At 41.0% G+C, this 11,552-nt stretch overlaps 1 long non-coding RNA gene across 1 annotated transcript; it reads right to left on the bottom strand.

Moving 5' to 3' along the window:
• Positions 1-381: 381 nt before the first annotated feature.
• LOC122236403 lies at positions 382-4,219 on the bottom strand. The gene is made up of 3 exons (XR_006214461.1): positions 3,842-4,219; positions 2,014-2,422; positions 382-459 (listed from the first exon to the last, which is right to left on the bottom strand). It is a non-coding gene; the product is annotated as an uncharacterized LOC122236403 (long non-coding RNA).
• Between the last annotated feature and the right edge of the window lie 7,333 nt (positions 4,220-11,552).

The following is an 11,552-nucleotide window of genomic DNA, read 5'->3' on the forward strand; positions in this document are numbered from 1 at the left end:
AGTACCCGCCGTAAGGGTCTTGGGAGAGCGCGGTTTTTCTCGCAAACCAGACAGGCTCCGTGCTAAAGATGCTTTCACGATCAGAAAGCCTTGCCTGGTGTATCTACGAACCGCTGCGGTCTTCTCTTTTCTCTCTTCTGGTAGGAGAGGGAAAAAAAAGGAAGAAAGAAAAGAAAACCACAGAATTGAAAGGCCCCTTAGATTTTCTTTTTATCAAGTTTTCTCTGCCTTTTCCGTGCCCGGTGAAGAAGATATTTAAATTGTTCTAAATGTTAATTATGCCCCGGACAGTTAGGCATTCAGGGTTCTACAAAATAAATTATTTTCTATAGCGTGCTTCCTGGATTAAATCTCAAACACCTACCGTGAGAGGAAGGTCCAGAACACTATAGACACAGTGTGCCAGAGATGGAATTATCTCCGACAGCAACACCAAAAGCATCGAGGCCCCTTTGTGACCTGTTGACAGACACCATGTTTTGCATAATATATATATTTTCATTTTCCCTTAGCTTTCTTATTATTTATTCAATAAATCCTTTTTTCTTGCTGACAGCAGTTGTATTTATAAAGCTAAATCCAACACAGCAAAATGTTCATCACTTTATAAACTAAATGCTAATGTTTTATTTATGTGCAATGAAGAGAGAAAAAAAGAACTGAATTGATGTTTACCTAACAAGCGGCACCAAAGTGCAGTACCATAATAGTAGAGTTCATAAGCATTCTGGCTTGTAATTTTGGGTGTCAACATTTGAATTGCAGAAAGAGTTTATGCAGACATAGCACGTACCCAAGTGCAGTTTAGATCCACATCTATAAAAATAACATCTGTTTAAGCATACATTACATTTAAAAATAACTGTACAGTGATCAGCTGGTTAAGTACAGTTAACCAGATGTCGTTTTAAAGGGCCAGATGGAACCACGAAACTAAGATTGAAAAATTAAAAAATACTGTGAAAGGTCAAACCAATTAAGCAACCTGTTTTGTTGGCATGTAACAGTTAAAAAGTAAGTGAAACTACTTAAGGAGTGAGCAGCGGGAAGATGTGCCAGGGAAAACCAGGTCCTGCCCCTCGGAAGACCAAGAAAACTCCTCCGAACGGAGCTGCTCACTCACTTACTGGAATTCAAAGGAACTCAGCCCGGCAGCGCAAATGGCGAATTTTCCTTGCTGTGATCCTGAAGTGCCTGAGCCATCTTTTCAGTGTATGTTTTCTAACAAAAATGAAACTTCGGGTAGGAAGTCACAGGATACAAATCAATTTTCCAAACACACGCCCTCCCCTCGGGGTCAGCATTTCTAAACGGCCAGTGGGCCATTTCGTCCTTGAGACTGAACATGTTAATATAGGACTTGCTACATCTGACCCTTAAGAGTGAGCAATCACATACCATTCTAGAAAGCTCAAATAAAATCACTTTTTCTTTTTCTCGTCCCAGATATCTCATAGGAGAAAAGGATGCAGCAAATATTTACGGACTATCTGCGATGAGGCAGGTTCTGCTACAAACATGCTCACGTGTATCAGGGATCACAAATGGAGGCTCCCAGTGCTGATGCGGCCTGCAGATGTGTTTTGTTTGGCCTGCACCGTGCTTCAAGTTTGAATTAATGGCCAACGTCTAAAAATTGGGAGGCTTCACATAAAAGTCCGGATTTCCAGCTTCCCGGAAAAATCTGGCAACGCCAAGTCCCCATTTTTTTTTCCATTGCAAAAACTGGCTACAGGCAAGTAGGAACAGCTGCCCCTTTTGATGGACACAGAGTCCCGACATTTATTACCGGGCCTGCCACTCCCTACAAAGGAGGGAACCTCAGCTACCTCCCACTGATTTAAACCCAGCCCGCTGTATTCATTCGCAGGACCCATCCGGCTTCTGTTTGAGTTTTCCACCCTAGCATTCATCCCCTTGAATTCCAACAGCATATATACGAAGCGAGTGTTGTTTGGGTACTGCTGTTTTCTTTTGGTAACAGGAAATGGGGCAAGAACCCTACTGACTCACTTGAATCGTACGGTTGGTGCCTGGCGGAGGTGGGCTTCCAGAGTGAGTCTCTTGATTCTAACGTTCGTTCTCCAACATTGCGCATCTTCGTGTAGCCAAAGCACTGTAATTCTCAGTCTCAGTCCTCCACGTGGCAGTAGACATCACTCACGTGCCGTGAAATAACTTGGACTATTAGGAAACAGTGGTTGAGCCCTCACTATAGACCTTCTAGATATGGTTCCTGTCCACACATGATGAACTGTGGGGCTGAGAGTCAACGTACCAGAACTGCTATCAAAAAGCACCAGAGTGACAGAGGGGTCCCTTCTCTCCAATATGTGTCAGTCTGTTGCCTTTCCCTGGGGAGGATTCTGGAGGTGAGGAGGAGTGTGAGTCTGCATTTGACCTCAGTGGGGGAAAGCTATAGCTAAGAAGGAAAAAAAAAAAAACAAAAAAACATGATGTCCTGTGCCATAATTTACTTGTTTTTGTTTTTGTCTTTTTTTTTTTTTTTGAGAGAGAGAGTATGAATAGGAGAGAGGGGCAGAGGGGGAGAAAGAGAGAGAGAGAATCCCAAGCAGGCCCCATGCTGTCAGCACAGAGCCTAACATGGGGCTCAATCTCATGACCCAAGACATCATGACCTGAGCCATCCAGACACCCCCAAATATTTCTTTCTATAGGGATCCATTTGCACACTTAAAAAGTAAGGTAATATTCAGAGCAGTTTGAAGTCACTATGGTCTCATTTGAGCGTAATCATTATTTTCTTGGAGGTGAAGTGCCTTATATGGGAATGAGATGGAGAATACATTTAAGGGAAAGACAAATCATGGGGACTGAAACGTAAAAGTTTCCACCTACCTTTCCTTCACCCAACATAGAACCCATTATTCAATAGAAATAATGCTCATCTTAAAAACAAAACTGTAGAACACCTATGTTAACAGGACACACTTATGGTACTGTTGAGTAAGAACCCATATTATTGGACGCGACTCAAAAGCAACAAGAATATCCCAGAAGACACTTTGTACCAAGCATTTTAAGTATCATGAGTAAGTGATTGCTGGTGGTGAATATGTTGGGGTCAGTGCTGGGAAGAACTGACTCAGAAACCATCCAGGAGTAGCATTTTCTTGCCAGGAAAGAAAGGAAAAAAGAGAGAAAGAGAGAGAAAGGGGAATAAAAAAGAAGAAAAAAAAAGAGCGGGTTTGAGGCAGGAGAGAAGAGAAGGGATTAGAAAGGGCCAGTTAGAAAGAGTAGAAAATCTGCAATGAAACATCACCAATACCAAAGGCTTCCTATTCTGAATCCACTCCCTCCTCCTCAGTTAAATGAACTGTTAAAAGACCCAAACCAAAGCGGCAGCCACCGAGCCAACAATAACTTGGGAAGTTAGAGCAGATGGCTCCACCTCTCCATCTGATTGCAGCACATCCATAACCTCCCCTCAGCTCACTCCCGCAGCAACAGAGGAGGACAGGCGTGTGAACGGCTGACGCTCACAAGAGGAGGCCGAAAAAGCCCAGCTCAGACTTCAGAGCTCAGGCTGCAATTATAGGCCTGGTAGTGATGCCTGTGTCGACTGCTCGTTTTTCTGATTTTCAAAAATAGACTTGGGGTCTGGGTGGCTCAATCGGTTAAGGGTCCATCTCTTAATTTTGGCTCAGGTCATGATCTCACGATTCGTGAGATCAAGCCTTATGTCGGGCTCCACGGCGACCATGCAGAGCCTGCTTGGGATTCTCTCCTTCCCTTTCTCTCTGCCTCTTCCCTGCTTGCGTGGTCTCTCTCTCTCTCTCTTTCAAAAATAAATAAATAAACTTTAAAAAGATGGACTTACGAGAAAGCCGTCTTTCTTGGTAAAATTCGCGTCTTGCTGGTGAGCCTTCAAACACAGCTATACGGCCCATGGAAAGTTCTGCTTTTGTACTTGAAAACATACATCACACATTCCTTAGGCTGTACCAAGTGAAATCCAGTGAAGGAGAAAAACATCTGCACTTCTTAACTGTCATGAATCCCTGAGCTATTGTCGTAATTATTTGGTGTCAAATATAAAGAGGAAGACGGTCTTCTGACCAAATCGTTGTCGAGATACTAGTTAAAAATACCACGGCTTTCCAATGCCACGCAACGTGAACAGCACATATCTATCTTCTCCAGTGGTGGTGGTAGAGATAGGCAAGCTCATGTGGTTGGATTTGGGATAGCCAAAGGCTTTAAGCAGGGTCACCCAAAACAGTAGGTGAGCCCTACACTCACTTCAGAATGTTGAGTGAGGTCAGGTTCCAGTTATTTATCTCCAGGCAACATTCTGGCCATCAGCTTAAAATGCTGCCCCTCAGGGCATTGAAGAGGAAATGAAGAAGATTTTCAGGAAGAAAAAAACCACAATGGGTCAGATGTGTAGGACTCTTGAGACCAGGAACTGAAACTAGAAGAAGCCCTAAAATGCAAGTAGGAAATCCAAAGGAGTGAAGCAAGTCTGATAGGAATTAATCGACAATGAGAGTAAGGCAGTAAATGGCAACCAACATTCAATGTCAAGGACAGCTTTAAAAAGTGGTGGGAATGATGGCTCAATAGATAGAGAAAGGTCACCTGATGACCTTGACCACTCCATCCAGGGGGTCCGATAGTACAAGGTCCTCTCTTTTCTCAGAGGAAGACAGAACTCTTTGTATGGAATCTCCTGAATTTCAATTGTTGCCAACTAATTATTTTTTAACTTTAACACTGAGGAGAAAAAACAAGTACATCCGTATGCTAAGTGCAGCTTGGGAGCTGTGAGTTTGGCTCTTGCGGTCATATTTAGGATACTTGGTTTACTTACCTCTACATGTGTGTACAAAACTATTAGAGAACACGGCCCTGAATTTGACAATAAGAGGACACAGGTTTGTTTAAACCTCAGCTTTGGATGGTATTGGCCACATGCCCTTGGCCAACCCCATTGTTCATCTAAGCATCTGTGTCCTCCTCTATGTAATAAGCAGTTACTTGTGTGTTACACTCAGGAAGACTTAAAAACCCCCTTTGCCCACACCCCCAACCTCGACAATACCAGGTAAATCTCTTATTTGTAAAACCTTTTATTCTGTAATTAGAATACTACGTTTAAAGGTAAACATATTCCTAGGAAAGACTAGGAGGCAACTTAAATTCTCACTAAGTTGCAAATATCTCACAGAAGCCCTACAAATGGTTTTATTAAGAAGAAAAGATATAGTAGGTGGCTGAAGATGACAGAGAGTGACACCAGAGGGCTATGGAAAGGGACTTTGGGGGCCCTGAAAAATCAGGCCAAACTTATTTCTCAAGGTACCTTAAAGCAGAGTCTCCCTAAAAGCTGTAGGGACTACTAATTCCCTGGGAATCAGTGTTCTAGGAACATCAACATCTGAGAGCTAGGTAAGTGAACAGCCTGATTACAGGACTTTTCAAAACCTTTGGTTTTGCTTCTGAGCCCTGCATATCTGTAAAAGGGCCATACAGCATGCTGTATTCTTAAACCTTTGACCAAAGAACATTTTTTTCTTTCTTTTTAGGGAGCACCAAATACACCTCTTCAGAAACATGGATCCATAGTAAGGAGGTTGTAATGACTTTTACTCACTCTTAGTCTCCAAACCTATTTTACTTTTTTTTTTTTTTTTTTTTTTTTTAGGAATTTCTACTTTTTTTGTATGTGAGACCAAAAAAAAAGCATGCGTTAAATATTTTGGTTGTGTTCTTTCCAAGTATCTGGAATCAGCATCAGTGTAAACTTTGTAAGTTCAAAATTTTCTCATCAGTCGTGTCTTTATGCTTGAGTCCTAGCAAGAAATGCCTTTATTTTTGTTTTTTAATCCTATTTTACCAAGACTACACTTACTGGATTAAAGATATTAATAATATTTCTAAAAATAATAATTCATGCCAAAGCCTTGAGCTGGGACTCCGAACACATTGCCCTTACAAGGCTTCCCACGAATTATGGCAGGATTTATGAATTTAGACTTAATATAAATTTGAATTGCTTCTTCAAAGAAAGTGCATCGCTATTATTTTTCACTGTTGGTTTTTACACAAAGCAAGTTCCTGGTCACAAGATGATACGATAAATATTTAAAAATTGGAATATCTGACTTTGAGGCTAATATGGACTTCAGGTCTCATTTTGAATATTATCACCAATGAACATTCTAATGTGCTAGCATTGTTGAACATTATGGTCCTAATTTTGTTGAGGATTCCTAAAACTGTGGTTATTGACATCTGAGTCTTAATTTTCCCCTTTAATTTAACTTTTTTCAAATAGGAAATCCCAAGTAAAACAATTTTTAGAAATATGGTCAGAATTTTTTCTGCCTCCCGTCTTACACCTTTTCCTAAACAGCCTTCTGCTGTAGTGCCTCAATTGTTTTTACTGTAATTGTTTCATTTTATTTGATGTGTATGCACATAATTACATTATTCATTCATCCACAAGTACCTGGCATTTGTTCACACTTCTACTTTTCCCCTATTTGTTTTGCACATGTGAGGCTTTCCGTGTTTGAAAATACATTCCGTGAGAGATGTGTGTGAAAGGTATTTCATTAAAGTAACTTGTTTAGTTTTCGATTTGTCTGATTTACCACGCTCCCCTCTCCAGGAAAAAGAGGCTGAATTTATGTGGGCTTTTTATTAGGTCTCATGTCATTGTAATCCTTTTCTTTCAATCATAATTTTTCCATAGACATGAAAGATTTCGGCAAAACATGCTGAACAGAGAATTCACTGTGAAACACGGGTAGCTTTTTCAAAACCTAAAACAGTAAGAGTACCCTGAGAATAGAACAAAAGAAATTAAAACGCTAGATATGCCACAGTTGTCTCATGCAGCAGTTAGAAATTTAATTATTTTATCTCGTAGAATAATGTGCCCTTCAGAAATCATTTTGGACTAGATGTTTCAAACCAATGATCTGTAGTTAATTATCTTTAATAACTGTTGCACATTATGGTTAGATCTATGTTTTTGCTAAACCAATTAATAATATCTTCATTAGTATAAAGACAAGGTAGCAGGATCCTTTCATTTTTCACATTGAAAGAGTAGATATTTTAAACACTGTAATTTACTTTAGCCATACATTTCCAATGATATGACTAATTAATGAAACTTCAAAGACATAACTTCCAAAAAGCTACTTATTTTAAAGTCGTTGTTGAACATTTAATGACATTAGGTTGGGGGCACTGCTGACGCCCTAACTACCCATGGCCTGGAATTGAGTAAACCCATTTAAACTACCAAAACGTTTAATGTTTAAAAAAGAGAGAAAATTAATCGAATATTGTCTCTTTAAAGGACCTGTTGATGACACAAGAAAACATAAAAAGAATGGAGGGCCTCTCTTTCTCTCAGTGGTTGTTAACGACCGTGGGACAAAAATACCTCCTTTTTAGTTCAAAACACTGATGAACCCCCAGGATTTGTACCGATTGCAGCAAAAGGAGGCGAGCTGAGAGGGATGGTGGCTCAATTCCTGGGAGGCTGGCCTCTCCCTTTCCTTTGAAGTCCCGTTTACGCTCACATAAGGGGTGACCACAGCAGGGAAATGTTCACCATCGTTCACTAAAGCCCTTGCTCGGGTCTGATCTTGCTGTCCTAAAATCTGATCAGCTGCGCAGCTCACGTAGATCCATTATCAAGAGGGCTGGGCCGAACTCTAGAATCCACTGTCTCGCTGATTATGTGCAGGCAGAATTTGGAGGCAGGGGTGGGGAGGCAGTTGCGCAGGCGGCCTGTTTGGGTTGCCTTGGAACATGTCAGTCCACAGCTAGTTCAAAGGTCGGAAACAGGATTTTTGAAATATTATTTAACATGTACCTCAATACACTTAGAAGGGTTTGGTGATAGGGAGCTATGGTTGGGAATATCTAAACTCAGTTTATTTACACCTCCACCTGGTTGGAAAAAAAAAAAAAATTACCTGAGGTGACGACTAGGAATATGCCCGTTAGAGGGAAATAAAGAGAGAACTTGAAAGGAATGACAGGAAAGTTGAATGTGAGGGAATTCTAGGTTTGTTAGGCTATCGAATGCATATTAAATGTCACTTGCAGCAGCAGAGGTGGGCCTGAATCTGGCTGTGTGACGCCTGGCCGGCCAAAGCAGGGAGGGCCTTGCATCCTGCGAAACCCGTTCACCGGAAAGCAGGAAGCTCTGTTTCTCCTGTATAATCACACCAAATATATTTGATTTTCTGTTAATGACCCAAAGAACAGAATTAATGAGAGAAGAGGAACATTTCTATCCTTCTGGGATATACATTCTTCTGTCTGTTGCTATAGGAATATAACCTCTCTCATACTGGCTTACACCGAGTAGCATAGACTTCTTAAAAGGTACAGCTGGGGAAATGAGTCCTTCAATAATTTCATATGTGCTAGGACTGAAATCTTAGGGGGTTATCATATGGGATGGGGGGGGTCATAATTACAAGAAGGTAGTTTAGTCAGACTGATTTTTAATGTTTGCTTATTTTTGAGAGAAAGAGGTTGCCTGCATGAGTGGGGGAGGGGCAGAGAGCAAGGGGCACAGAGGGTCTGAAGCGGCCTCTATGGAGCTCAAACTCACCAACCATGAGACCTTGACCTGAGCCGAATGAGTCACCCAGGTGTCCCCATTGGGACTGATTTTCAAGGCCGCCAATTGACCGGCCTTACTTCTGGCCAGCTCCAAAAGAACTTCCACAAGTAAAACCTTTATATATTCCTACATTGGGCAATGCCAGACTACTTACCCACTGGGGGGAAAAAAAGCACATAAAACCCAAAATTGTATAATTCCATGTAAAAGTTGGGTGAAATAGGGGCACCTGGGTGGCTCAGTCGGTTAAGCATCCGACTTTGGCTCAGGTCATGATCTCACAGTTTGTGAGTCCGAGCCCCGCGCCAGGCTCTGTGCTGACAGCTCGGAGCCTGGAGCCTGCTTCAGATTCTGTGTCTATCCCTCTCCTGCTCTCACACTTTGTGTCTCTCTGTCTCTCAATAATAAATAAACGTTAAAAAAATTTTTAAATAAGTAAAAGTTGGGTGAAATCAGTTGTAGGAATGAATCTGCTTGTTGTTGATCTGATAATTGAAGGCAGTAAGCCGGGAGTCCTTGTTGCCATATCGCAGCAAATGAGGAGAGAGAAAGAGTTTCATAACAAGAATGAAAACATTCTTATAATGAAAAGAATGAAAACATTTATAATCTCTGCACGTGTTGAAAGCCGTTTCCTATACAGCAGCCTGCGCGATCATGACATATTCAGATCTGGTCATGTCACTCCCAAATTAAAATCCAACAATGGCTTCCCATTGCCTGTAAGATAAAATACCAACATTTAGCCTTGATGTCAAGGTCCTCCAGGATGTGTTGCACCACCACAGAGTCATCGCTGGGATGAACACTCTGGCATGTGTTCTTTGCCTTGAATCCTACTCTCTCTTAACTCGGAGATTTGAAGCCCAGTTAATCCTTACTCATCTGTGTGATCTCAAAAGTCCCTTCCTCAGAGACATTATCTCTGACCACTTGCCCTACTTGCCTACCTTAGATCTGTCCTTCATATGTTCTCATAGTCTGTTTACTAATTATTCTCTTTTAAAATGTTCTTCAGGGCACCCGGGTGGCTCAATCAGTTAAGCATCCACCTTCAGCTCAGGTCGTGATCTCATAGTTCATGCATTTGAGCCCCACATGGGACTCTGCACTGATGGTGTGGAGCCTGCTTGGGATATTCGTTCATTCTCTCTCTCTCTCTCTCTCTCTCTCTCTCTCTCCCCCCTTTTCTCCCTCTCCCCCACTCACTTGCTCACTCTCTCTCAAAATAAATAAACTTAAGAAAATATTCTTCAAATTTGTAATTATTCCTTGACCCTTTCCTGACATTTTGCTGTGAGGGTAGAGAGTGTGTTGATTTCCTCATTTTGCAGGGACTCAAACAGTGCCTGGTACATGGTAGGGCTCCATAAACATTCAGTAAATGAACAGACGTCCCAACTAGCGTGTCAAAATTTGGGGGGACTCTCTCTGGTAAGATGTATTGAAACACCATTGAATAGAGGGACGTAATGAAGTTATAGTTCAATAGACTTGATTTATGGACTTTGGATAAGATAACATACATGTTACTGTATTAGGGATAAACATAAACTATGGCATGACTTTCCACCATTACTATAATCCCAACTAATTAAGGTATATCATCAATCTGAATATGCCAAACACCCTTCTCCATAAGCTGAAAGCTGCAAATGGAAAAATCTCCCTACATTACTAAATGAAAAACACAAAGCCTTAGCATTTTGGTCATTCACTAATCATTTCAGAAAAAAAGGACTTCCTCAAGGCATGACGTTTCATACTTCCCCTTTGCTCTATTCTGCAACTGCTTTGTGAAAAATTACAATAAAAAAAGTCACTCTCCATTTGCAAATAGCTTTTAAAACCAGAGCTCTCTCCTGGGACTATGATCCTAATAGGATAGAGACAAGGCTAAGTTGCTGAATGCTGCTGGTCATTATTCTTTTGTTTCAACTCAAAGAAAACATGCACAAATCTCATAACTAGACTCCCGGGCATGTGTTTTTGCTTACTGCCTAATGTGGTTCTAATCACGCAAACATTCCAGCTAAGTAATGATGACACATCTACAGTTATAGATATTAGAAGCTTACGCAAGGGAAACGTTTTGGGAAACACAAAGGAAAAATACAATAAACGTTTTATTTAGATTTTCTTGTTGCCAATCATATTTAAACTTATGCTGGCCTGTGTTCGCATAAAAAATTGGACTCTAAAAAAATAGAAACTAAAGTGGAATTCTAGGAGTATGTGCTTGAGAAGTAGCCTTGAAATGTACTTGATTCAGAGTTAAGTCCTTCCTTTGTGGATACACTTGATAAATTGGAGAATAATTTTTTCTTTTGGAATTCTTTTTAGCTATATCATTCATTGCTGTATCTCAAACATGTGTCAATGATATATTCCTTGTGTAAAAATAGGAAAATATACATACTCCATTTCTTCTTGGTTTTGTTTCATTTAAAAGAGAGTTGGAAGGCAGCCCTGCGAGGGATTAACTCCAATTGAGACTCCATTATACAAGGGGAGCGTATTAGCTTTTGGTTGGTTGCATTTCTCCTTTTGGCTACAGCTCCTACATTTTACCCCTCTCATTCACAGCCACATGGTTTGGGTGAAAGTGTTCCTGGTCTTGGGGAATGCTTATGCCGGTCAGAATATATTTTTGCTAGGACAGAGTATTTGCTAAAAGGACGAGCCTATGACCCTATTGGGCCCATGAGACCTGACTTCACTGTTTGCAGACCCTGTTGCTGCCAAGAGTGGAGCCTCACCTGGAGATGACATCATCATATGGAAGACAGGAGAGCTGACAGAAGAGTAGGGTATGATGACATCTGGATCAGACCTCACCTGAAGCTAGTGTCACTTTTGAGTTTCTGGTTATTTGGACCCCCTCCCCCTCAAAATGCCTTATTTATTTAGCCTCATCTGAGTTTCAATTACT

The sequence above is a fragment of the Panthera tigris genome, chromosome A2, assembly GCF_018350195.1.
Source record: "Panthera tigris isolate Pti1 chromosome A2, P.tigris_Pti1_mat1.1, whole genome shotgun sequence".
In the NCBI taxonomy this organism is placed as follows: Eukaryota; Metazoa; Chordata; class Mammalia; order Carnivora; family Felidae; genus Panthera; species Panthera tigris.